The 25,775-nt window shown below is 41.0% G+C and overlaps 1 protein-coding gene across 3 annotated transcripts in view; it reads right to left on the bottom strand.

Annotated features, from left to right (window-relative positions):
* Positions 1-25,775, bottom strand: part of ZMAT4 (zinc finger matrin-type 4) — a 375,305-nt gene that overhangs the window by 166,645 nt on the left and 182,885 nt on the right. The gene's annotated exons all lie outside the window — the stretch shown is intronic.

The following is a 25,775-nucleotide window of genomic DNA, read 5'->3' on the forward strand; positions in this document are numbered from 1 at the left end:
TGGACTGTAGCCTACCAGGCTCCTCCACCCATGGAATTTTCCAGGCAAGAGTACTGGAGTGGGGTGCCATTTCCTTCTCTGAGAACCGATTATATTCTTAGTTAATTATTGGCTAGTTTTTGATCCATTCTACACAGTGCTTATCTGTACTTTCTCCATGTTCATCAAACTATCTCATTTGACACAATTTTAGTCAATGGCTTTATGTTCTATATCGTTGAAAATTTTGTGGTCATCAATCAGATGAGCTCAAGATTTTTTCCTTATAAATAGTATCTCTGCGCAGTCACTTCACTGCTCATCATTTTTCAAAAGGCACCTTAAAGCTGATGCAATAGTTGTTCAATCAAGCAAGAGTTTACTAGTCTACTCTCTGTTTCTCGTTTCTTTTTTTTTTGTCCATAAGTAAATTCTCAGCCTTGGAAAGAAGTAGCCTCTTCCTTTTTCTTGAAATGTCTGTTTTGCCCTTGCTCTGCAATCTATTATTTCCTACATGATAAACATCACCAAAACTTCCTCAGTGACCAACTTCAACCTCTATTTAATAGGGACCACGACTGCCAGGCACTAGGAACACCGCACAGAGGGGTGAATATGAGCTACCTGCAGAAAAACAAGGCCCACAACGGTGAGAACACAATGGATCTGGTTCCAGGAGGAAAAGGTTCTCTCGTTGCATCTGTATCATGCATCAAAGTAAGTAAAATACCAGAGTTCACAGGGCCTGAATTATTTAGCAGAAATTATCATTTGGCATTCAGCTCTGCTTTGACACACTTTAGCCTCACCAGGATACGTGGCCCCATGTTCAAGATTTTTTTTTTAAAGATTTCTTTAAGGAATCCAATATTTATCATAATGAACTTGAGTCTATCATAAAGCTATGGTGACCATGCTGGCTGAATTTTCTGGGAGAGTTTGCATCATTTTCCTTTTCTTCAAGACAGGTGATTCATTAACTGCTGCACAAAATACTTAAATCCAGCTTGATTTTTATTCCTCTGTAAGACTTCATGAAAATGAATAATGATTTGGGAAAAAATAAATCCTTTGTCAGACCATGTGACCTGGAGATTGTGCCCACAGGTCATCAATTACCTATATTCTGCAAGGGGAAGATTAATTCACGGGCTCCCCTCATGCCTAGTTAGAAATTGAGGGTAAAGAGGACTCTCAGATAAGGAGTTAATCTATTCCTTAATGGAATGGTAGGAGCAAAGCATCTCTTTGTTAAAAGAGCAGCCATGGGTGAGTATCTGGCCTCACAAAAGCCCCTTCTCCTATTCCTGGCAGACCCCAAAGAATGCAATTTAAAATGGCATGGCGACAAGGATGAAGGTGGGGTGGCACAGAGAAAGGGAATTCTGTATTTTTCTGCACAACAGTAAGATGTCCAGAGTGATGGAGAGCACTGCCTTGCGTATTTTGTGGCAGTTAAAAAACTAACACTTTCCTTCTTAAGCCATCTATTGGCAATAGCACTGATCATTTGCACTCAGTCTTGGGAGGAGTGTGAGTGTGTGTGTGTGTGTGTGTGTGTTCCCGGAGGCTGGAGTGCAGTTCAGGGTTGGGGGAAGGGAGAGACTCCATAAAAGTCTCTGAGATTTGGAATCCTACCTATAGCCATTTATTAGCTTGACCTTGCAAGCATGCTCAGTCACATACAACTCTTTGAGACTCCATGGACTGTAGCTTGCCAGGCTCCTCTGTCCATGAGATTTCCCAGGCAAGAATACTGGAGTGGGTTGCCATTTCCTTCTCCAGGGGATCTTCTCAACCCAGAGACTGAATGCGCATCTTCTGCATTGGCAGGCAGATTCTTTACCACTGAGCCACCTGGGAATGGTAGCATATATTAAATCTTAGAACCTATCCAAGACCATTATCACATTTTAAAAGTGAGATTTAAGGAAATGTATTGCTAGAGGTGAGGGTGGGGAGTCCATGAAAGGAGATGGTTTCTATGGAGAGAGGATGGGCCTCCCAAAAGGGGTCTCTCCCAGCGAGGCACAAACCTCAGGACACCTGGGTATGTACTGAGGCTGGACCCACCAAGTGTATCCCTGCTGAGCGCTTCAAGCTGAGGTGCTTTGAGTTTCCTCATCAGTAAAAATTCAAAGAGGGACTTCCCTAGAGGTCCAGTGGTTAGGACTCCACACTTCCACTGTAGGGGGCATGGGTTCAATTCCCGGTCGGGGAACTAAGATTCTGCATGACATAAGGCATGGCCCAAAATTTTTTTTAATTTACAAAAAATTAAAAAAGAAAAGCTTTTAAAAACAAAAAGAAGTCATAGACACTTGAACTCCTTTGTGTGGTCTGCTGTGGAGCTGACTGAACCAGGAAAGAAAGGGGAGACTTGGTTTCCTGGCATCTGTGTCTCTAAGCAGGCCCAGGACATGCCCCAGGCCCATGACGGGGCAGAGCCAAGAAGACCAGGAAACACAAGTCAGGGAGTTGCTGAAGGGGTCGAGCCCAGTGAGTGAGCAGTGGACAGCTCGGGAGGACTGAGAGCCCTAACTGACACTTTCCCACTCTGTGTCAGGGAATATTGGTCTGATGTTTAAAGGGACAAAAGGGAAGGTTGTCAAGGTGAGAGTGGTTGCTTGGATTGCCCATTTTCACCTGCTTATGCATAATATGGGCTCAAGCATCTCATTTTTCTTAAAATGAAGCACAAGATCATAAGCTAAAGCTTAACTCACAATCCACACCTATTTAGAATCTGTGCATCCCTTATGCCACTTCTAGCAAAATCACCAGCTGAACCTGGGCTCAGGAACTAGTCCCTATCTCCCTGGAGCTCTAAGGTGGAGACATCTCTACAGAAAGGGGCTGCCATCATTGTATGAAGTGTATTCAGATCAAGTTTCCAAGGCAAAGAACAGCCCTTAAACTGGATAATGACTAGTGGGTTTATGGTATTCATTCATTCAACACATTTTTCAGGACCCCCTAAATATGTGCGATGCTGTGCTAGAAGAATAAAACTTCACTCTCTGTTATTAAAGAGGTTGAGACCAGGGGAACTGGAGAAAGCAGGCACAAAATGAAAGGAAAACATTATAATCAAAGAAATACAGTCTCCTGTTGGAACCATGCTCTCCCAATTAGGTAAGCTTAAAAGACTAGTCATGTAAATGAGCCTATTTGTGTGGATTTTCATCTTCAAGTCTTCTCTTGCCTGGTACATCCTTCTTCATCATTGCTTATCTAGTCTGGTCTATCCAAAACCTTTATCGTGGCTCAGTTTAACCATCACTTTCTTGAGATGAAGCTTCTTCTGTCTCCCATCCTGAAGAAGTTGACAGGGGCCTTGGGGTCTTCCATGTGTCCCGTATATGCCTCTTTTATAATAGAACACTGAATTCTGACATGTATTTTTTTCATATTTGTTCCCCTCAAGAGGAACAAGGAAATAGCTAAAGTTAAGGAAATTTTTTCATTAATACCGGGGCCTCAGGTCCTAGTACAATGCTTGCCACACAGTAGGACATGCAGGTGTTTATTGAATGAACACAGGAGTTGAAGGTTGGTTTGTGGGATTACTAAATTGCATGCCATAAAAAGACAAAACAGGAAGACAGGTAACACAAGGAGGCCTATGGTCAGCCAGGAAGCTGGCCAGGAAGAGAACCAGAGTTTTCAACAATTTGTAAACTAACTTGAGGTTTCAACTAGGGGAACATTTTCCCAAAAGGTATGGTCATTTCATCATGGTTTTAATATGCATTCTTAGATTTCTGCTCTGCTGTATCAATCTCATGAGATTCTTAGATTTCTATTCAATCTCATTCATACCATCATAGACAAGAATCAAAGAATAAGACAAGCAGAGAACCAACTGTTATGCAAGAAGATATCATGGAAGGCAGTTATGCCATTATTACAGAAGAGGGACCAAGAAAGTTTAGGTGTCTGATCATACAAGGGCTGTTATGCCCTGAGAAGTCGGGCAGCTTTTTGAGGTCCATAGGACATCTTTTATGGGATATTTTACTAAGGGGGTCAATGTAACTTACACAATGTCACCAACTCTGATTCCTCGAATGACCCCAGTGGAGATGCAACTATCCAGAGAGAATCTCAACATTAACCAAGGTCCTGGAATGTACCAGAATTTAGTTGTGTATTCCTGGCTATCTAGATCCTAGATTAAATGCTGCTTGCAACTACAGATCACATCATTGTTACTGGAGTCTCTCACTGTCCCAAAAGCCCTGCTGTTCTATAGCTCAGGGGAGAAATTCCATAAAGGTTGATGAACTGATGTCAGAGATCACATTTAAAGTTTCTGACTTAACAAATTGAGAATGGCCCTAAGCTACTAAGTAAATAAAGGGGAATCCAAGATTGTTTTTATAAAATATGGATTTCAATCAGAAGGCAAATATTCGGTCTGACTTTTTCAATGCAGTGTCCACATGACTGAAAGAAAAAAAAAAGCATGTGGAACATCCTAAGACCACTTATTCAAAGCATTTCACAAAGTTAAGAAGTTTTCTGAAGAATTCCAACCTCATGAAAAACCCTGACTGACTCAGCCAAAAATCTAGTTTTGAAATTCCATTTTATTTTATCATAAGCTTTTTTTTTTCCACTCCATTCAAATAACTGTCTTCATTCTTCTTTCAGTTCAGTTCACTCGCTCAGTCGTGTCCGACTCTTTGCGACCCCATGAATCGCAGCACGCCAGGCCTCCCTGTCCATCACCAGCTCCCAGAGTTCACCCAGACTCACGTCCATCGAGTCAGTGATGCCATCCAGCCATCTCATCCTCTGTCGTCCCCTTCTCCTCCTGCCCCCAATCCCTCCCAGCATCAGAGTCTTTTCCAATGAGTCAACTCTTCGCATGAGGTGGCCAAAGGACTGGAGTTTCAGCTTTAGCATCATTCCTTCCAAAGAAATCCCAGGGCTGATCTCCTTCAGAATGGACTGGTTGGATCTCCTTGCAGTCCAAGGGACTCTCAAGAGTCTTCTCCAACACCACAGTTCAAAAGCATCAATTCTTCTGTGCTCAGCCTTCTTCACAGTCCAACTCTCACATCCATACATGACCACAGGAAAAACCATAGCCTTGACTAGACGGACCTTTGTTGGCAAAGTAATGTCTCTGCTTTTCAATATGCTATCTAGGTTGGTCATAACTTTCCTTCCAAGGAGTAAACGTCTTTTAATTTCATGGCTGCAGTCACCATCTGCAGTGATTTTGGAGCCCCAAAAAATAAAGTCTGACACTGTTTCCACTGTTTCCCCATCTATTTCCCATGAAGTGATGGGACCGGATGCCATAATCTTCGTTTTCTGAATGTTGAGCTTTAAGCCAACTTTTTCACTCTCCACTTCCACTTTCATCAAGAGGTTTTTGAGTTCCTCTTCACTTTCTGCCATAAGGGTGGTGTCATCTGCATATCTGAGGTTATTGATATTTCTCCCGGCAATCTTGATTCCAGCTTGTGCTTCTTCCAGTCCAGCATTTCTCATGATGTACTCTGCATATAAGTTAAATAAGCAGGGTGACAATATACAGCCTTGACGAACTCCTTTTCCTATTTGGAACCAGTCTGTTGTTCCATGTCCAGTTCTAACTGTTGCTTCCTGACCTGCATACATATTTCTCAAGAGGCAGATCAGGTGGTCTGGTATTCCCATCTCTTGAAGAATTTTCCACAGTTTATTATGATCCACACAGTCAAAGGCTTTGGCATAGTCAATAAAGCAGAAATAGATGTTTTTCTGGAACTCTCTTGCTTTTTCTATGATCCAGCAGATGTTGGCAATTTGATCTCATCTCACTCAAATTGCACTCATCTCACATGCTAGTAAAGTAATGCTCAAAATTCTCCAAGCCAGGCTTCATTCTTCTTTAGGTAAATGTAAAAAGCCTAAGAGAAAGACTTTTGTTTCAGAACGTCAGAGTGAGGAATCCTGTGACATTGTTCCCCAGCAAAACAGCTATAAATGGTGCAAGTTATTTGTTTAAAAAATTATTCAAAGTCTTTGAAAATTATCCTAAAAGTAAATACCACATTAAAATATTTTTTCAGGAAAACATACTACCTCTAAGTAAGAACAGTGAAAGTTCCATGGCACTACAGAGACAACCCTTGCTCTCCCTCTGGACTCCCCAGCTCAGCATGATGGCAGCTCCACTCCACTGTGTGTGGTCAAGAAATTAGGGCTTCCTTTCCCATCAGCTCCCAGTTAGGAGATATCAGGAAGAGCAGGCCACTAACCTGAACTGCATCCCCTTCAGCTCCAAGATGCAGAAACTAAATTCCCAGCAAAGCAACCCAGAGATCAGGTACTCTCTCCCTTCACTCTTATTCGTAGGACAGAAGCTCCATCCCCCACACAGCTGGTCCAGAATATTGGAACCGTGATCTGATGTGCCCCAGTTTGCTTGTCGGACAAAGGTTCTGTGCCTGGGAAACAAGCTAAGAAGACCAGAGGCTGCCACCTCAGCCCAGATAATGAAGCAGAGCAGTCGCTCTGAGAAAAGCAGTGGCTCAGAGATTTTTCCATAAAAACAGAGGGGAAATGAGGTACTATAAGAACAGAGAGCTGCTAAGCTCTCCCCAGAGGAACAGACTGTGTTTGAATAGAGTGTGGGAAGGTTTAAGCATAAGGATGCTCTCAAGAGCAATGGCGGTTTTGGTGGTAAGCAATTAAGAAATAGCCGATGGCTCCATCAGAGCAACAAGCTAGTTTACCAGAGAGAACCAGAGAAAGAGACAGCTAAGGCCAGCCTTCTCATTGTCAGAACAAACTGCAAAGACTTGCCTTAAAAACGAATGATACAAAAGGGACTAAATTTAATCAGATCAGCATTTATATCTTAGAGTACTGGTAGAAACAACAGAGCAATCATCCAGCAACAAGCAGAGCCTAAGAGCTAGGTATGATTCCAGTAGAGGGAGACAGCTTAACAGAGGAGACCAGGGAAAGAGACAGTCCACTGGAGTCCTGCAAAACCCACCGTCAGCCCACAATGACTGTGCACTCTCCTAAGGATGTTCCTCTGAGGAATCTGCAACTACATATAGTTGGGGAAAGGGATATAATTAAAATAATCTAGTAAAGACACTGGACAAATAAATAAGCAATCTACAACAAAAACAAGTTCAAGAGAGTGGGAGAATCAGTTTCCAACATTGCTACATTACCTAAAATATCCAGTTTCCAACAACAATAAAAATTACAAAGTAGGCAAAAAAAAAGAAGAAAAATGTAACACATATACAAGGGAAAAAAAGACAACAAAAAGATGGTCCAGATATTAAGTTTATCTGGCAAAGACTTCAAAACAACACCATAGATTTCAATTACTGATGTGTTCAGAGAATTAAAGGGAATCATACTTAAATAATGGAATGTATGATGCCAATATGCTGTAAAATAGAGAATATCACTAAAGAAATAGAAATAATGAAAAATAAAATGGATATTCTGGAGTTAAAAATTACAGTGACTGAAATTAAAACTTCATTAGAGAGACTCATCAGTAGTTTTGAGCTTGCATAAGAAAGAATCACTGGTTTTGAAGACCGAAAAAAAAAAAAAATAGAGATTATGCAATTCAGAAAAGAAAGAAAAACAAGAATGAAAAAAAAAATGAAGACTATCCTAGAGAAATGTAGAACACCATTAATCACACCAACATATGCACTTAATTATAATACCAGGAGAATAGAAAGAGAATGGAGGAGAAAAACATATTAAAAAAATATTGATTGAAAACTTCCCAAATTTAAAGAAAAATATTCGCATACACTTCCAAGAAGTTTAACAAAACTCAAGTAGGATAAGCAGAAAATGATCTGCATCACAATACATCATAGTACAAAAACACTGAAAGCCAAAAACAGAAATTTTTGAAGCAACAAAGAAACGCAGCTCACCACACACAAGGCAACCACAACAAGATAAACAGATGATTTCTCATCAGAAACAGTGAAGATCAGAAGACAGTGTGATGACATACTCAGAAGGCTGAAAGAAAAAAAAAAAATCTACCGACCAAGAATCTTATGTCCAGCAAAACATCCTTTCAAAATTTAAGGTCAAATAAAGGCATCCAGAGATTTTTTAAAAAACTGAATTTGTTACTAGCAGATTCACACTACTGCTAAGTCGCTTCAGTCGTGTCCGACTCTGTGCGACCCCATAGACGGCAGCCCACCAGGCTCCCCGTCCCTGGGATTCTCAAGGCAAGAACACTGGAGTGGGTTGCCATTTCCTTCTCCAATGCATGAAAGTGAAAAGTGAAAGTGAACTCGCTCGGTCGTGTCTGACTCTTAGTGACCCCATGAACTGCAGCCTACCAGGCTCCTCCACCCATGGGATTTGCCAGGCAAGAGTACTGGAGTGGGGTGCCATTGCCTTGGGAATACTAAAGGGAGTTCTACCTGAAAGCAAAAGACATGAGACAATCATTTGAATTTCACAAAAAGAAACAAAGAGCACCAGGAAAGGTAATTATATAATTATAAGAGACAACACAAATGCATGTGTCTCCTTTTTTCTCTTAGAAAATTAAAAATATATATATAATCACATGTATATATCTATATAGTCGGGTCAATAATACATAGAAATATAGTATAGAGGATAATAATAGCACAAAGGAGGTAGGTGGGACCAAATCTATATCATAAGGTTGCAACTCAAATCCACAGGAGTTAATGTTAAGAACCATAGAGAATAAATAAGATTATTACAGCAAACACTAAAATACATACTGTCTTTCTTTGATTTCTAGCTTCCTTATAAAATTGCATAAAACAGCAATTATAACAGTGTATCATTGGATTTATGACATGCCTAGGCAGAATACATATAATAATAGTAGCACGAAAAATAGGGAGAAGACAGCTAAATAGGAGAAGTATTTCTATATCTGGTTAAAATTAAGTCAGTATAAATCGAGTAAATTCTGATGTTAGGATGTATATGTAAACCCTAGAACAATCGCTAAATAAATAATGCAAAATAATACAGTGAAAAATCACTTAAGGAATTAGAGTGGTGTAATACAAAATACTCTCTTAATGCAAAGGGCCTCCTGTACTGTAGGCAGATTCTTTACTATCTGAACCACCAGGAAAGCCCAGTACAAAGTACTCTGCTAATGCAAAAGAAGGTGATATGAGAGAAACAAGAGAAGAAAAGGACAAAATTCATACAGAAAATAAAAACTAAAATAGTAGACATAACCCCAACTATTTAGCAACAGTGCGAAAGCACTGCTGCCACCCAGGCCTTCAGCCGAGTCTGACTCTTCATGACCCAGTGGACTGTGGCCACCAAGCTCCTCTGTCCATGGACTTTTCCAGGCGAGAACACTACAGAGGGGCACCAGTTTCTGCTCCAGGGCATCTTCCTGACCCAGAGATCACACCCACGTCTCCCGCATTGGCAAGAGGATTCTTTACCACTGTGCCACCTGGGGAGCAGCGTGAAAGTTTTGTCTAATCAAAATAGAGAGGATAAGACTGGATAAAGAGAAAATTTGACAGATCAATATGTTGTCCGGAGGACACACACTTTGGATTCAATGATACATATGAATGAAACCAAAAGGATGAAAAGACATATCTGGCAAACTGCATCCTCAAGGAAGCTGCAGTGATGCTTAGAAAAAGACGTTGGTAGTACAGTCTTTGACATCAGTCTGAGAAATATCTTTTTGGATATGTATTCTCAGGTAAGGGAAACAAATATACACAATGGGACTATTATCACACAAAAGACTTCTGCATAGAAAAGGAAACCGTCAACAAAACAACAAGACAACCTACCAAACCGGAGAAGATATTTGCAAATCAAAGAGGTTAATACCCAAAATATATAAAGAACTCATACAACTCACAATAAAAATTTGATTAAATAATGAGCACAGGAGTTGAAGAGACATTTTTTCCCCAAAGAAGACAAATAGACAACAATCATGTGAAAAGTTGCTGAACATCGCTGCTGCTGTTAAGTTACTTCAGTCGTGTCCGACTCTGTGTGACCCCATAGACGGCAGCCCACCAGGCTCCCCGGTCCCTGGGATTCTCCAGGCAAGAACACTGGAGTGGGTTGCCATTTCCTTCTCCAATGCATGAAAGTGAAAAGTGAAAGTGAAGTCGCTCAGTCATGTCCGACTTGAGCGACCCCATGGACTGCAGCCTACCAGGCTCCTCCACCCATGGGATTTTCCAGGCAAGAGTACTGGAGTGGGGTGCCGTTGCCTTCTCCGCTGAACATTGCTAGTCATCAGGGAAATGCAAATCAAAACCACAAGGAGCTAAAACCCCACACCTGTTGGAATGGCTACTTTCAAAAAGACAGTAAATAACAAGTGTAAGCTAGAACGGAGAGAAAAGGGGACCTGGTGCCCCACTGTTGGGAGTGTAAAGCAGTGGAGTGGAGTGGAATGTAAAGCCTGTGAACAAGTGTACCGAGGTTCCTAAAAATTAAAAACAAAGCTACTATATGATCCAGCAATTCCATTTCTGGGCTTCCAAAGAAAACAAAAACAGTAATTTGAAATGATATTTGCAGCCCAATGTTCAATGCAGGATTATTTGCAATAGCCAAGATATGGAAGCAACCAAAGTGTGCATTAACAAATGAATGGACGTTAGTCATAAAAAGGAACGAAATTTTGCCATCTGTGACCACATGGATAGACCTAGAAGGTATGCTACATGGGGAAAAATAAATCCTGTATTATTTCACTTACAGGTGGAATCTAAAAACCAAGACAAATGAACAAACATAACAGAAAAGAAACAAAGTCAAAAGTACAAACAGGTGGTTGCCAGAGAGAAGGCAGGTAGGGGGATGGGTGAATTAGGTGAAGGAAGTTAAGAGGTACACACTCCCAGTTACAAAATACATGGGTCAGAGGATGAAATGTATGGTGAGGAAACTTAACAATAATGTGATATTGCATGGTGACAAAGGAGATCAAAAGGTACAAACTTCCAGTGATGAGATAAGTAAGTTCTATGGATATAACGTATCATAACAAGATTTATTAGCACTGGTATATGATATATATGAAAGCTCTTACATGAGAAAATCCTAAGAGTTTTATCATAGCAAAAGTGCTTTTGCTAGTTTAATTTTGTATCTGTATGAGACAATGGATGTACACCTAAATTACTGTGGTAATTCAGGATGTATGTAAGTATGTAACTTAAATCATTATGCCGTATACCTTGAAGAAAGTGAAAGTGAAGTCGCTCAGTTGTGTCCGACTCTTTGCCACCCCGTGGACTGTAGCCCACCAGGTTCCTCTGTCCATGGGATTCTCCAGGCAAGAATACTGGAGTGGGTTGCCATTTCCTTCTCCAGGGGAATATTCCCAACCCAGGGATCGAACCCAGGTCTCGCACATTGCAGGCAGACGCTTTAACCTCTGAGCCATTATGCCATATACCTTAAACTAATACAATGCTGTATGTCAGCTACATCATATTAAAATAAGTAGAGTTAAGTAAAGGGCCTGAATAGACATTTATATGAAGAAATGGTGAATAAAAACATTAAAAAGTGCTTGACATCACTATCAGGAAAATGCAAACAAACCACAATGAGATACCACTTCATAACTACTAGAATCAGTTCAGCTCAGTCACTCAGTCGTGTCCAACTCTGCGACCCCATGGACTGCAGAATGGTTAGTATAAAAAAGACGGGTGATGAATGGCATTAGCAAAGATGTGGAGAACCAGGAACCCCCGTCCACTCCCGGTGAGAATGCAAAATGGCACCAGCAACACTGGAAAACCGCCTGACAGGTCTTTAAAAGGTGAAACATGGAGTTACCAAATGGTCCGGCAATTCCAGCGCTAAATGCAATCCACAGGTTTGTACCGGTATCCCAACGTTTTGGAAGTTTGCTTTTGCGAAAGACCTCCATTAGCACCTGCTTCACTAACTGAAAGAAATCCCAAGGGGATTTTGGCTTTTAAGGGGAAAATCTGAAAAATGAAAATAGCATTCAGCTTTTGTTTTGCATTGGCCTGCTTTAAAGCCAGCGTGCACCCCGCAGCAGCCCCTTCGTCAGGAATTACGCAGCATCTCGGCATCAAGCCGCCATAGCTCGGAACTGCCTCTGAGCTTCTGTGCTTTAACTCAATCTATTTTGTGTCTCTAATAGTAAGATGTATTCTAAGCTAATCGTTTCTTTGCTTTATGCCATTTCAGCATATGAAAGGTTTCATAGGAACACTCTTCTTTCAGACAGTCAGGAGAGCCTGCATTTGCAAACTTACCTACTTGCAAATATTTATTTGAAAGCCCCAAATTCAAACTTGTGGTGCTTTGGTGGTAATTCATGGGCACGTGCAGAGTGTCAAAAAATTTTTCACCTGCCACACATGTTCTCAGCTGAGCTTAACAAGGCAACACTGCCTTCTTGCCTCTAACGCTGTAAACAACTGTTCTTTTCATGGCCGGTTCAGTTTCACATTCTTTTTTTGTGTGTGTGCCTTTTGTTGGTTATTTCATTGCTTCAAATGACCCCCAAGGGTAATGTTGAAGGGCTGGATAGTGTTCGCAAGCACAGGAAGGCTGGGAGCGCCTTATAGAGAAAATACATGTGTTAGACCAGCTTCATTCACGCATGCATTATAGTGATGTTCGCTGTATGAGTTTGGTGTTAATCCATCAACAATATTGTACATCCAGAATAAGGAAGAAAAAATTCACTGATCCAGATGTGAGATCACTCGAGAAAGTGGTAAATTAATATCTGTAGTGCATGATGAAGCTGTGGAAAGGCTGGAAAAGTGACTAAGTGTGTGGATTCATAAGATAATCAATGGAAAAAATACAATGGACTGCATTATTGTAAGGCTAAAAGTCAATGAAATGTACCATCTTACCCAGAGTCAGGAAAATATTTAAACATTTCTCAGCTCATTTTATTATAAAAAGAATTACATATAAGCAATTATTTGTAAGAAATGTATATTAAATAATGTACAGTTAAAGAGAAATGCATAAAATGAGGTTACCTATTGATGGATGATTGATCAAAGTCTTGGGACCAGCGGCTTGCAGGAAATTAACCCTGTACTTCCCCTAGAAGCTATAGCCCAGTATTTGCTAACCCAGAGCTGGTGACTTCACAGAAAGTAACTATCAACACATGAAAAGTGGGAATTGAATGTATATTTCATTCAAGAGAAAAATACATGTCCACATGAAAATTTTATGAAAATTTTCATGTGTACATAAAAATTCATAACAGCATACTTCATAAAGCCCAGATGTGGAAGTAACCCATACGCCTATCACCTGAAGAACAGGTAAATAAAATGTGCCATAATCCATATAATGGCCCGTTATCAGCAAGAAAAAGAACAAGGTACCGATAGGTGCTATAACCCAGGTAAACCTCAAAAACATTATGCTAAGTGAAAAAAGCTACAAAAGACTGTATAGTGTATGATTCCATTTATACGAAATTTTCAGAGTAGGAAAATCTACAAAAACAGCGAAGTCACATAGTGATTGCTGCAGAGTAGGAAAAGAAGAGAAAGAGTGAGGGAAAACAGACGCACCTCAACAGGTACAGGGTCTCTTTTTGGTGAGGATGATATTCTACAGTTTATTGTGATAACAGTTTCACAGCTCTGTGACTGCTCCAAAGGCCAGTGTATTGTACATTTTATATTTCTAACTGGTATATTCCCAGGTGGTGCTAACGGTAAAGAACCTTCTATCCAATGTGGGAGATTCAAGAGACGCAGCATGGATCCCTGGGCGGAAAGATCCCCTGGAGTAGAAGGAAATGGCAGCCCACTCCAATTTTCTTGCCTGGGAAATCCCGTGAACAGAGGAGCCTGGTGGGCTACAGTCCATGGGGTCACAAAGAGTTGGACACGACTGAAGCGACTTTGCTTGCTCACTTGCATAGTTGCCTTACAACGTGGTGTTAGTCTCTGCAGGACTGCAAAGTTAATCAGCTACAAGTTTGCATATATCCTTCCCTCTTGAGCCTCCCTTCCACCCCCACCCCCACCCCCACCCCTTCCCTCTAGGCCATCACAGAACACTGAGCTCCCTGTGCTATGCAGCAGGCGCCCACTGGCTACATGTGACATATGCACACACGGCAGTCTACATGTATTGGTCCCAATCTTCCAGTTCATCCCCACAACCCCGTCTACACGTCCATCCTCTACAACTGCAGTGAGTTGTAGGGGATATGAATCATATCTCAATAAAACTGTTAGAGGGGGGGAAAAAGTGATACATTTAAATGTTCTAAAATCTCAAAGAAATACCAACATTTGAAGCATAACTTTTCTTTTCTGGGCTTCTTTTGCTTGGAGGCAAATCAACTGAGAAAGGGAAAAATAAATTAAAAGTATTTTCTTTGCATGGGCTTCATTGTAGTAGTATATATCTCAGGACTAGCTGACGTCCTTGGAATTCTGATCACCAGTGTCCATTTTAGCTAAAGGCATTTCTCGGCTATAATAGAACTCTATCTGTAGCTGCTACTAAGCTACACTTAAAGCCGAAAGCCACCTGACATTCTCTGCTACAGCCAGAAATAACTGTAGGTCCCAGCATATACCACGCAGTAAGATGAAATGTCCAATAAATGCAACTATTTCCAGAGTTATATATGTCATTGCTTATTGTCTAGTATCTAACTCTGAAAAGAGGCAGTGAGCGGGAAACACTGTTCCTTCTTCTTCTCTCCTACTTTACTTGGACCAAAAGACCTAGAAAAATTCTTCCTGATTGACTGCAGGGTCCTGAGCAATCCTTCTCCCACTGCTCTCTCAGGCATCCTGTCTCATTCCATTTAGGTCGTGCCGTTCTCTGTCGTCCCAGCCTTTTCAAATTACACTCAGATGCTGGTCCATTTTATCTAGGACCCTTGTTAACTTCATCCACAGCTTCGTGGCTGACCTCTCCCCGTCCTGAACATCTGTGCCTTAAGTTTTGATTAGATATATTTCTTTAATTATTTCATTTGCATTTTTTTAATTAGGATTGTCACTGCAAGAACATCTTGAAGGCAAGAACTTGAGGCATGATACTTCTTCCCCATCTCCAAGTCTGCCATGCGTCTAGTTACATGGAAAAAACTCAGCATGAACCAAACAGCTGCGGAATGAATAAAGTGGCCATGCACGAACCAGTTCTAACTTGTTCGTGTACATCTGTTTTCCACATAAAGTCACCTCTCCCCTGCTCTCTTGCCAACATTACTTGCTCTGTCTCAGGAAAAGGTCAGTCGGCATAGAGTTCAGACTCAATACTGAAATGGACATAGTGGCAATGGTGTGCTGTCATGGGAGTCTGCCCACACAAGAAGGCTGTCTGCTGGCTGGGAAACTGGAAGGTGACCAGATATTCCAAGAGGAAGGGACAGTGTCTGCAAGAAAGCTGGCCAGAGCCTCATGTCCCAGCATTGACTAAAGATACACACCCTGAACCTTGAATGGAAACCATCCCTCCACGGCCATAGGATTGGGGAAAGTGGTCCTCTTGACAATAAGGGAAAGAGAGACGGGAGGTGTCTCCCCTGGAGGTATAGACTTCTCTGTGGGCCTTTGGCATTTGGAAGGCACTGGGTGGTTTCCCAGCCACTGAAGAAGTGTTTAAACAGGTGGTAACAGGACTTACAAGACCCCAAAAGGGAGGAATGAACCAGAGCCTCCCGAGAGAGGACAAACGCATAACTCAGATAAGCCCCAGTACCTAACAGAAGTGGCAAACAAAAGCATCGCCACCGCACCGCTGTGCCACCAGCACAAAGGTGGTGGGAGACGCAGGAGGGGCAGAGAAAGGTCTGAGAGCTCTGAAAATCTAGAAACTTCCAAAGGAAAAGCTGTCTGAAGATCAGACAGAGTTGAGGTGGCTTTAAAACCAGAACGCCATGTATGTGCTTGTTTCATTGTCGCTCGAATCTGTTTCAATCATAATTGATGGGTTTACCTGTTTATGGTTGAGATTACCTTTCACTGTTATGGATTATATTTCATCTGTCTCCACATTTTGAGTGTCTCATGCTTTAAAAAGTATGTCAAATGGACAGACTAGAATAAAGAAATACGGAAATTGTATGTCAAGTCACAAGTACCACCTTTATTAAAGCTTGGTTATCTGAAAAAATAAAGAAAGAAAATCGGAATGCCATCCACGGCAGAGAGGTCCACCTCCGAAGCAACCCTAGTCACCTCTGCCAGCCACGCTCTCAGGCTCCACGGTCTCCACACAGTCCTCTTCCGAGTCGCACACGGTGCCTTGCATGTTTCCCAGCAATTAGTCTCCATGACTCTAAAACAGGCTTAGGACTTCTTCCTCTTCCCTTTTCCCTCACCACCGCCCCCCCAAACGGTCTATTTCTCTCCACCGCTCACTCTACGTTTATCTTTTCTCCCATCACTCCCGTCACAGCCCGAGTCCTTCTCCATCGCATGCCTCTCCTTTAGACTCTTTATAGCACTTAGTTCACGTTCTACAATTATATAATTTAGGGATTTAAATTGACTTATTTCCTATCTGTCTCCTACCACTAAATTATTCAGGACCGTGTGGCCATATCTAGAGCAGAAGCACTGGCCTGGAATCTACAGTACAAGCCACAAATACGGCCACATTTAAAATTTTAACAGCCATATTAGAAAATTAAAAGAACCCATGAAATTAATTTTTTAAATATATTTTATTTAGTCTGATATATTCAAACTATTTTCCTTTCCACATGTATTCAACATAGAAATTATTAAGGAGGCATTTTATAGTCCTATACTCCTACGTACTAAGACTTTGGAGTCCGGAGTTTACACTTACAGCACAACTCAGCTCAGGTTACCTGTGTTTCAAGTGTTCAGGGGCTCCATGGGCCAGTGGGTACAGGGTTGGATGGCATAACTTGAGATAAAAGTGAATAATTATTAAATACTAGTTTAACTAAAGAATGAAGGAAGGAAAAAGGAAGGAGTCAGTGAATAGCCAAATGAATAAATTCCCATTTTCATAGGTCAGGAAAGTGAAGCTAGTGTTTACCTAAATTCTCCAACATGTCAGTTGTTGACCATGTTGGGGGGCGCTGATTTTTGAATCCTTGACTCATAGAAGTCAAGGCAGTGCTATTTCCATGACAAGGCACTGGCATCTTAGGTCAAGTCTTCCCGTCAGAAACTTTCAAGGGCTCTTTACTACTACCTAAAAATAAATTCCTCATCGTGACATTTAAAGTCTGCTAGGACCTAATGTTCAACACACTTTTCTACTGCTTTTCATACATAATATGCCCCAACCGAACTGATTTTTTTTCAAGGTCAGGAACACCAAGGGACCTGCTAAAAGATGGTCTGAAGTCCCAGCTGCCAGTATCTCTGCCCTTCCTAGGCTGCCTTCCTGCCCTGGTCGGATGCTGCAGGTGAGCTAAAATTCAGGGCTTCCGATCCCATCTCTGTCTCAGGTTGGAGAGCAGTAGGTTCCCCGGGAGAGGAAGGCCCTGTTGATCTTTCTGTCTCTGCCCCAGCACAGTGCCTGGCACCTGGGGGCTGGCATGGATGAGTGAATGCCCACCCACACCCCCATTCTACAACCACAGAGAGGACTTCCCCTACATGTCCTTCTTTCACACAGCTCCTCCCACCTGAGATTTCCCCAGTCTCTGCACACGCAAGGGCCACTCAGATGCCATCTCCCTAACCGGGCTTCCCCAAGCCCACCCACCACCAACAGATCTCTTTCTTCCCTCACAACTGCACTTGGGTGTCTGCCCACACACTTCGCACCACGTAGCAAATATCTCACTATTTATACAGAACGCTCATTCTTTGGTCTAAAAATGTATTATCATGGTGTTTTCCTTGATGTCCTACGAAAAAACACAAAATACTGAATTAAAGAGGAGCACATATGGATTCAAAAGATGCTAGTTCAAGTCCTGGCTTTAAATGTACTAGATGTCACTTATAATTATTGAGTCTGAAATTTCTCCCCAGTTATCTATGAAATAAAATCTGCCCTGTTTGTCTATTCATGAGATAAAAGTCAGGATAAAGGAATACAATACATGGAGACATAGCTTCCTTCATAGTTCAGTTGGTAAAGAATCTGCCTGCAATGCAGGAGACCCGGGTTCAATTCCTGGGTCGGGAAGATCCCCTGCAGAATGAAATGGCAATCCACTCCAGTATTCTTGCCTGGAGAATCCCATGACAAGGAGGATGATGATGGGCTATGGTCTTTGGGATCACAAAGAACTGGACTCTACTAATCAATTGAGCAGAAACACACATACACATATATACATATTTATGTACATACATGTATAACAAATAATCACATTATTATAATTTAATAGATTGTTCATATATACATACATATTCAAATGGACTGGGGAATGGATGCATATTACCTTATTTATCTTTTTCAATGAATGTACTTATCCCTGACATTTTCTCACTTGTTTACTGGTATACATGTTCAATGTCTGTCTTCTACCAATGTGAAGTATGCTTCTTGAGGCCAGGAACTCTGTTTTATTCACAGCTTGACCTGTAGTGTCTATAAGAGGAACTGCCATAGTCCACTCAATAAACATCTGCTGATGAATAAAAAACTGTATACTCACAAATAAAATGAGAATTCTGAGAAGATGTTAACCACAGTGGCACCAGTTTTAATATCTATCTAAATCCCCCAATAAAAGCAGAACTCAAAAGTCAAATGAAAAAACTCACGGTCTAACAAAACTAGGTGTCAAAGTATTCCCATGAACTTCAAAATACAATGGGATAAAAATAAACAAGATCTAGAAGCCTTGTAGGTATTAGTCTCCGTGCAGGAAAAGAGTAATGCAATGGAGCATTGTTGGATCTCAGAGCAGGAGGACCCTCAGCAGCCAGCAGGTTCTTGTGAGAAAGCACGGCAAATCCACGTGAGAACAGCAGTTGAAATTAGGAGGATCTGCCTCACCCCAACAGCAGGAAGGCACCAGGGTCTATGTAAGGTCAGAAGAGGCAGGCACAGTCTAGCCCCTTGGAACTCTCAATACAACCCATTAGAATTCTCTCTAGGACAGACTCGAAACTGACAAAACAATGCTGAAGGCAGAATCAGAATCTTGGGGTTGATGTATACACACTATATTGAAAACAGATAACCAACAAGGACCTCCTGTATAGGGCAGGGAGCTCTGCTCAATCGGAGAAGGCAATGGCACCCCACTCCAGTACTCTTGCCTGGAAACTCCCATGGACGGAGGAGCCTGGTGGGGTGCAGTCCATGGGATCGCTAAGAGTCGGACATGACTAGGCGACTTCACTTTCACTTTTCACTTCCATGCACTGGAGAAGGAAATGGCAACCCACTCCAGTATTCTTGCCTGGAGAATCCCAGGGACAGGGGAGCCTGGTGGGCTGCCATCTATGGGGTCGCAGAGAGTCGGACACAACTGAAGCGACTTAGCAGCGACTTAGCAGCTCTGCTCAATATTCTATAATAACCTAAATGGGAAAAAACTGAAAATGAATAGATAGATGTATAATTGAATCACTTTTCTGTATACCAGAAGCTAACACCACATTGTAAATTAAGTTTATTCCAGTATAAAATAAATTTTTAAAAATATTTAAGAACATGGACAATGGAGACAAAAGAGAGGTTAAGACAAATGTGGAGAAGTGAAAAAGAGCCAAAAATATTCAGTAAACAAGCCCTTGTATTTTTAAATACTATACACACACACATAGTCATGTCAGTAATGGAAAAAGAAAACAGCTCTGTTAAGTGAGGAAACCTTGAAACACACTTCCTTCTAAAAGTTCAAGAGACAAATACATGATAATAAGCAAGAGAAAAACATAAAAATCATATGCCATAAAAGTTATTTTCAAAAGGAGCAAAATAGCACACTTACATAAAATGAAAACATATCAGAAATAAGTGCTTTCAAAACAGATCAAAACAGTAACCTTCTATTTCAAAGCAAAAGAAGACACTTTAAGAAAATGATACAAGGCATGAAAGGACAAGATCAAAATGAGAAAATTCAAAAATTAGGTGTAAGAACCACAAAAATAAGTGGAAATAAAAAAAATAAATCATGGCTTCAGAAATGAAGACTAAACTAGAAGAAACAGAAGATGAATAAACACAATGAATAATTCTCTAAAAGAAATAGAAGGTAAAACCAAGGAAAACATTTAAAATTCTAAAGAAGTAGAGATAAAAGGGATTCAATAATAAGTGATGAATTGAAAAAAGACAAGGATGATCCAATATATGAATAATAAGAGACCTTGAAAGCAAAAGTGAAATAAAATAAAGCAAATGCACTGGCATTTCTTTAAATTGAAATTAAAGAAAGCATATATTAAAAGAACATCCTCTGAATGTCAGTTTAGAGCAACCACTCCTAAAATACATTCCAGGAAAATTATTGAACTTTAACAATTAAAAAAAACATTTGCACCTCTAAAAATTGAATTCTTCCTAAAGGAAAACAATATTAAATCATCATCAGACTTTTCAACAGCAGAGTATTTCTTTATAAAAATTAGAGTAACATATTTTATATTCTCAAGAAAATATATATCCAACAAACCCGACACTTCAACAGAAAGAGTTCAAAGTAATAACAGGTATGAACTCAGGTAATTTTGTTCTCATGTCTCTCCTGCTGTATCTACTGAAATGACTGCTGCTGCTGCTAAGTCACTTCAGTCATGTCCGACTCTGTGTGACCCCATAGACGGCAGCCCACTAGTCTCTGCTGTCCCTGGGATTCTCCAGGCAAGAACACTGGAGTGGGTTGCCATTTCCTTCTCCAATGCATGAAAGTGAAAAGTGAAAGTGAAATCGCTCAGTTGTGCCCGACTCTTAGCGACCCCATGGACTGCAGCCTACCAGGCTCCTCCGTCCATGAGATTTTCCAGGCAAGAGTACTGGAGTGGGGTGCCATTGCCTTCTCCAACTGAGATGACTAGGAAACCTCAATAGAAGATGGGCAGTTGCCTAACATACATGATTACTTATGAAATTAAGATAAAGATGGCTATAGGAAGAAGGTATAGTATGTAGTGGCTATATGTTCAGATCCTATGGATATAGTATAAGTATTTAAATTAGTGTGAATATGTGCTGCAAAAAAGATATATCCGTCAACACATGAGTTGTATAGTATTAGTATTGCTGGGCTTTCGAGGTGGCTCAGTGATTTAAAAAAAAAATCCATCTGCAAAGCAGATGAAAGATGAAAGAGACACAGGTTCAATCCCTGGGTCAGAAAGATCCCCTGGAGGAGGAAATGACAACCTACTCCAGTATTCTTGCCTGGATAATTCCATGGGCAGAGGAGCCTGGCAGGCCGTTCATACAGTCACAAAGAGTCAGAGACTCAACTGAGCGACTAGTTCACATGCATTAGTACTGCTATTTGCAAGCTGTTATGTGTATAATATTGGAGGCAGTAAATGAGTAATTATGAGATACTTTAATTTTCTCATTTCCTGTGTCTTTGACATTTCCTGTGTCAAGATGCTCAGTGTGGAGAAAAGGGAAACAGAAGAACAGAGGAGAGTAACACCTGAAATCATGAAATCAGGAGAGCAAACCCGGAAATCACGACTGAACTAGAAGAATCAGTATTTACTCCTAAGATCTTGTATAAGGACATATCTCTCTAGTTTCTATCCACTGAAGAGACCTAAAGACAATCACAAACTCAAGACAACACCCCTAGAGCTCAGAAACCTAACAATCTTAAGATATAATTCCCACCAAAGTAAACTCAGTCTTTTGGGGACAAAAAAACTGATTCCTGGAAATGTACAAGATATTCCAGGAAGTGTACAAGATGAGTCTTGGGCTATCTTCCCATACCAGATAACAAGAATGCTATTAAAGACAACCACAGTCATGACCCAACGACTCAGGGGCAAACTTGAAGAGGCTCCTACTGGCAAAAGATGAACTTCAAGAGAGATGATAATTGTAACTGACTGAAACTCACTAAAATACGTTAAATCCACGCATTTCATAACAGTATTTCTTAAAAGTCTATCAGATCACCTTTGTAGGGAAACCAAAAAATTGGTAAGTAAAACAACAAAATAAGGCAATATTTCTGCCTTTTCTAAAAGAACTGTAAATGAGAAAAAGTGCGTGTTCTAAATAATTCCAACTAATCAATGAAAAATTATGGAATAAAACAATTTTGCAAACTTCAATGGAATCATTGATCTAGGCACTGAACACCAACAGCTGCTAACATCACAGAGAGACAATCAAATATCATGTATCTTTGGATGAAAGAACCCAACACCATTTAGTCTTGCCAAAGGCATTGATCCCAAATCTTATCAAGACTCTGGATCCATCTGCCAATTTGCAGCACATGGAAAGGATATAAGGAAGTGTTAGATGGAACCACAAATACACATTCAGGAAAAACTACACTCTAGAGAATTCTGTGGGTCAAATGCCCCCCAGGCTTTTTTATGCAAGTAAATTATAATGAAAAGAATAAAATGGAGTAAGAAATGGCAGATTCAAAGCAATAAAAACAAATGCATCAAAATTTTAAAAATTCAGATCAGATGAGATCAGATCAGTCACTCAGTCATGTCCGACTCTTTGCAACCCCATGAATCGCAGCATGCCAGGCCTCCCTGTCCATCACCAGCTCCCGGAGTTCACTCAGACTCACATCCATCGAGTCAGTGATGCCATCCAGCCATCTCATCCTCTGTCGTCCCCTTCTCCTCCTGCCCCCAATCCCTCCCAGCATCAGAGTCTTTTCCAATGAGTCAACTCTTCGCATGAGGTGGCCAAAGTACTGGAGTTTCAGCTTTAGCATCATTCCTTCCAAAGAACACCCAGGGCTGATCTCCTTCACAATGGACTGGTTGGATGTCCTTGCAGTCCAAGGGACTCTCAAGAATCTTCTCCAACACCACAGTTTGAAAGCATCAATTCTTCGGCGCTCAGCCTTCTTCACAGTCCAACTGTCACATCCATACATGACCACAGGAAAAACCATAACCTTGACTAGACGGACCTTTGTTGGCAAAGTAATGTCTCTGCTTTTGAATATGCTATCTAGGTTGGTCATAACTTTCCTTCCAAGGAGTAAGCGTCTTTTAATTTCATGGCTGCAGTCACCATCTTAGGCAAGATTAAACTATGGTTGGGACTTCCCTGTAGCCCAGATGGTAAAGAATCTGCCTACAAAGCAGGAGACTGGGTTCGATCCCTATGATGAGAAGATAGTCTAGAGAAGGGAATGGCAACCCACTCCAGTATTCCTGCCTGGAGAATTCCATGGACAGAGGAACCTGGTGGGGTACAGGAACCTGCTTGGGGTCACAGCAGTGGGATACTACTGAGAGACTAACACTACTAAACTACGATAATTAGGGAGGCACATTGTGTCATAAAATTTTACAAAAACTTGAGAAATGATTCTGGGAAAGTCAGGGTAGCAGGTTATTTTGAGAGACATGGGTCATGGTTACAGTGTTTGCCTTAAAATTCTTTAAGTGATACATCTATTTCTTTGGTAGAACTTTGTATCTGTATTCTATTTTCTAACAAAAGTTTAAAGAAAGATGGATTCCAGTTTTCAATGTACCTGACTAGCAGCTCTAAGTGCCTCCCTGAGTATAATTCTAAAATACTAATGAAGAATGAAAGAGATGAAATGCACACTAAAAATTAATTTGATGGACCACCTGATACCAGAACTTAAAGTGAATTTCCACTAGCTGTAAGGCATAAGGAGTTCAACTGAGATAAGCTGTAAAACTGGAATAATAATAGACTGCCCTCACTGGGTAGTAGGGAGGATTAAATGACTTTATAGGTGGAAAGTACTTAAAATGGGGTCTGACTTCGAGTAAGGCTATATTTAAGAATAAGTTACTGTTTTTTTATAAACTTACCCACAGCCATGTTTTATGAAAGAGAGACCCATGAAACAAACAAAAAAATATACTGTCTACATTTCACTGTCCTTTCCCTACAGACTTCTACTAGCAACAGTAACAGCAACTGAACAGCTATCCCTTATTATATGGCTTTTTTTTCTTTTTTTGGCCATGCCACAGGGCAGGTGGGATCCTAGGGCCCTGACCAGGGATGAAACCTGCGCCCCGTGTTCTAGAAGCATGGAGTCTTAACCACTGGACGATCAGGGAAGTCTTTCATATGATTTCTTGAACTGGTAAAACACTAATTGCCATCTCTCTGCAGACACTCTGTGACACACTCATAATTATCAGCCAGGTAAGGTGGCCCAGCAGTAGAGAATCCATCCACCTGCCAACTCAGGAGACATGAGTTCATTTCCTGGGTTGGGAAGATCCTCTGAAGAAGGAAATGGCAATTCACTCCAGTATTCTTGCCAGGAAAATTCCATGGACAGAGAAGCCTGGTGGGTTACAGTCCACAAGGTTACAAAGAGTCAGACTTGACTTAGTGACTAAACAACAACAATAATGAAATGTAACTAATCCACTATAGGGTGGTGGGTGTATCTTCCCAGCCCATCAGCAAGAAAAAAGATGAGTTTCAGGCATAGAGAGAAGGAAATGGCAACCCACTCCAGTGTTCTTGCCTTGAGAATGCCAGGGATGGGGGAGCCTGGTGAGCTGACTTCTATGGGGTCGCACAGAGTCGGACACAACTGAAGTGACTTAGCAGCAGCAGCAGCAGGCATAGAGGCAGGGATGGCTTGTAGGGGCTCAGCATCCTGGCGGGTCATATCTTTAAACTGAGGCAGCCACTCCTAGTGTTTGGGAACCAGGCAGCAAGGATAAGAAAAGTTGTTACTCAGAAAGCAAGGCTTAACTGTAAAGTGGAAGATCCTGCAGAACCTGGGGATAGGCCAGAAGCTGTGCCCACCAACCCACATTTCATAATGGCTCTAAGAAAGGGATTAGGCAATTAGCCAACTGGACATCAAGAGAAGTCATTTCTGCTCAAATTTATCAACAAATTCAATGCAAGTTTAACTACTGGATGTTGGTTAAAAAAAAAAAAAAAGAATCTAAATTTCTGCATCAAGGGAAAAAAAAAGGTGAGACAATTTTGAAAATTAAAATTTAGGAGTTATTCAGTTTCAAATATGACAAACATAAAACTCTAAGAGTTTTTAAGGTGGGTTTCCTCTACAGAAAGCCTAATGAAACAAAAATGCAGAAACGGCCGAAGAATAAATTCAAATTTGGATGTAATAAGGGGAAATTTCAAGTCATCAGGGAAATCACATTATTAAATAAATGGAATTGGAAGATTGAATAATAATTTGGGGAAAATAATATAGCCATAAAATAACTGCTAAGTCGCTTCAGTCGTGTCCAACTCTGTGTGACCCCAGAGACAGCAGCCCACCAGGCTCCCCCGTCCCTGGGATTCTCCAGGCAAGAGCACTGGAGTGAGTTGCCATTTCCTTCTCCAATGCATGAAAGGAAAAAGTGAAAGTGAAGTCACTCAGTCGTGTCCAACTCCTAGCGACCCCATGGACTGTAGCCTACCAGGCTCCATGGGATTTTCCAGGCAAAAGTACTGGAGTGGGGTGCCCTTGCCTTTTCCGACAAAAATAACTAGGAGAAGTATATAAAATATTCATATAATCTTAGGATGGGTTAAACTTTTTAGGCATAAAATTAAAAAAAAAAAAAACAGTTCAACTCAGAAAAGCTATGCATATCCCATTCCCTAAACGCTAAACTGTTTTGTATATCAAGAAATACCATGATGATATTTAAAAACAAATGGCAAAGACTATTAAC

Source organism: Bos javanicus, chromosome 27, assembly GCF_032452875.1.
Source record: "Bos javanicus breed banteng chromosome 27, ARS-OSU_banteng_1.0, whole genome shotgun sequence".
In the NCBI taxonomy this organism is placed as follows: Eukaryota; Metazoa; Chordata; class Mammalia; order Artiodactyla; family Bovidae; genus Bos; species Bos javanicus.